At 40.4% G+C, this 3,113-nt stretch overlaps 1 pseudogene; it reads left to right on the forward strand.

Annotated features, from left to right (window-relative positions):
• Positions 1–898: 898 nt before the first annotated feature.
• LOC143646073 (succinate--CoA ligase [GDP-forming] subunit beta, mitochondrial pseudogene) lies at positions 899–2,864 on the forward strand (annotated as a pseudogene).
• Positions 2,865–3,113: the final 249 nt, after the last annotated feature.

Below are 3,113 nucleotides of genomic sequence, written 5' to 3' on the forward strand. Positions count from 1 at the left end.
CACATTTACAGTGGGTTCAAACCCACAGAAATATGTATCAAGACCAAGAAAATGTCTAAATTTGGGATACATAGCTCTAACCACCACACTTTGGTTACACCATGTCTTGGCAAGATTTCTACAAGGATTGTACAGAAAGATGTTCCATCTGGGGCACATTATCTATGTCTTTGGGAAAAGTGGAAAAAAGAATAGCCAGTCCTCCACACCACCAAAACCCACACCTTCAGGAATCTATGCCCCACAATGGAAATCACTGCTAATGATTGACAACACCTGAATTTTATTTCATAAATCAGCTAATCCACAACTTGATAGTTCCAAAGATAAGACTCCAATTCCAGCAAGCTACTGATAATATTATCTACAATTGATAATTCATTTGTAGTAGCCTCTATGCTGAATATGCATATCGGAACGACAGGCCAAAAGGGATTAACATTTTGTGCATAATATGACATTGTGTCATTTGTCTCTTGGTTGGTATGACCGTGCCCTTAAGGAAAACTCAGGCTGATTTTAAGGAAATGTTAAACAGTTGCCCCCAGGAAGTTTATAGAGGAAGAACAGAACCTGCAAAATTGCTGAATGAGCATTCCGTTCCCATAGAGGCCCATAGTACAATCAGCATGGCATCTCCACCAGCAGGATAAATCAGAAATAGAGTGCTAGAATATATATATATATCCAACTATCAAAGCAGTAGAACACTAAACTCAGCTAATCAATTTCAATCTCCCTCATGTGAGAGGTTTTATATTTAAATATGAAATTATTTTCCTACAGTGGGACCACAGAGTAGGCTTTCAAATTCTTGCATTAAAAATGCAAGTGGGCTCCCTCCCCTCCCACTGCCGGCGCTCAGTCCAACTTCCCCGCGCCGGGTTTCCTGGTTAAGATGGCATCTCCCGTGGCAGTGCACTCCCGGAAACTTCTGCGAGACCTGGTGTTCCGGCCCCCTCTCCTGGCGGCCAGGCCCCAGGCAGTTCAGTTATTCTCTAGAAGATGGCTGAATCTGCAGGAATACCAGAGCAAGAAACTGATGTTTGACAACGGAGTGAAAGTTCAAAGACTCTTTGTGGCAGACACTGCAAATGAAGCTCTCGAGGCTGCTAAAAGACTAAATGCAAAAGAAATTGCTTTAAAAGCCCAGATCTTGGCTGGAGGAAGAGGAAAAGGTATCTTCAATAGTGGCTTGAAAGGAGGTGTTCATTTAACAAAAGACCCTAAAGTCGTGGGACAGCTGGCTAAACAGATGATTGGATATAATCTAGCAACAAAACAAACTCCCAAAGAAGGTGTGAAAGTTAACAAGGTAATGGTTGCTGAAGCCTTGGACATTTCCAGAGAAACCTACTTGGCAATTCTGATGGACCGCTCCTGCAATGGTCCTGTGCTGGTGGGCAGCCCCCAGGGGGGTGTTGACATTGAAGAGGTAGCCGTTTCTTCTCCAGAACTTATTTTTAAGGAGAAAATTGACATTTTTGATGGAATAAAGGACAGCCAAGCTCAGCGGATGGCAGAAAATCTAGGCTTCCTTGGGCCTTTGAAAAATCAGGCTGCAGATCAGATTAAGAAGCTGTATAATCTCTTTCTGAAAATTGATGCTACCCAGGTGGAAGTGAATCCCTTTGGTGAAACACCAGAAGGACAAATTGTCTGTTTTGATGCCAAAATAAACTTTGATGATAATGCAGAATTCCGACAAAAGGACATATTTGCCATGGACGACAAATCAGAGAATGAGCCCATTGAGAATGAAGCTGCCAAATATGATCTCAAATACATAGGACTGGATGGGAACATTGCTTGCTTTGTGAATGGTGCTGGGCTCGCCATGGCTACATGTGACATCATTTCCCTTAATGGTGGGAAGCCAGCCAACTTCTTGGATCTTGGTGGTGGTGTAAAGGAAGCTCAAGTATACCAAGCATTCAAATTACTCACAGCTGATCCTAAGGTTGAAGCCATCCTCGTCAATATTTTTGGTGGAATCGTGAACTGCGCCATCATTGCAAATGGCATCACCAAAGCCTGCCGGGAGCTAGAACTCAAGGTGCCCCTAGTGGTCTGACTTGAAGGAACCAATGTCGAGGAGGCTCAGAGCATCCTCAGTAACAGTGGACTCCCCATCACCTCGGCCGTGGACTTGGAGGATGCAGCCAAGAAGGCTGTGGCCAGTGTGGCAAAGAAGTGATGCCCTCTTCTGATCCCTTGGGGAAAGAAGTCCACGTTTCCAGAAAAGGATGTTTCTCTGATCACTGTGAAGACCTTGGTTATCTCATTGGGAAAATGAGGTGGCGGGGGGAGGGTGAGCAAAAATCACTGTGTGAAAAATATTAAGTCTGTAATTCTTTTTTGAAGAAGATACTTAGACCATCTAAATAATCTGATTTCACTTAATGTCTTTACTAAAATAATGCCATATGTTCTTGAACTTTTCTGTCATGATGAGCCTGCCCAGTGAGTGTTTTACTGGGTTAGGGGAATAATATATATGACCAAACAATGTGCATATTTATAGAATTTTAAGTCAGTCCCTGTTTTGTTTACAAGAATTTTGGTGGGCATTTCATCCCTTATAATAATAATAATTAAAAAATTACAGACCATAAAACATTTGAATAACATTGTATTTAATATATTTACTAGCAAAAAGGTACAGCTGAAGACATCCAAACAAATTGCTGATACTAGGTTTTTTTGGTTTTTTGGTTCTTTAGAAATTGCTAATTCCAACACATATTTAGAAGACTCATGAATATTCCAAGATAGTTTTTATAATATAAGGTCTACACTAATAGCTTTGTATTTTACCATTTGCCTTAATATTGAATATACTGTTTACCTCACACAAAAAAATAAAGCCATTTGTGACTTTGGTATAAAAAATTCCATTTTTATAGCAAAACTGAAGAACTTTGATTCTTTTGGAAATCTTTTTAATTAAGACATGTCAAGAAGAGACCACAATGAAGATCAAATTATGAATGGTCAGTCTCTTCTTTCTTCTCCCTTTTCCCTCCACAATCTACCAGCTTTTTGGTAAAAAGATGGGAAAATTGAGAGTAATTGAGAGTAAGTGGCTTTTTCCATAATGTCCATTTTTGTAG

Source organism: Tamandua tetradactyla, chromosome 9, assembly GCF_023851605.1.
Source record: "Tamandua tetradactyla isolate mTamTet1 chromosome 9, mTamTet1.pri, whole genome shotgun sequence".
Taxonomy (NCBI): Eukaryota; Metazoa; Chordata; class Mammalia; order Pilosa; family Myrmecophagidae; genus Tamandua; species Tamandua tetradactyla.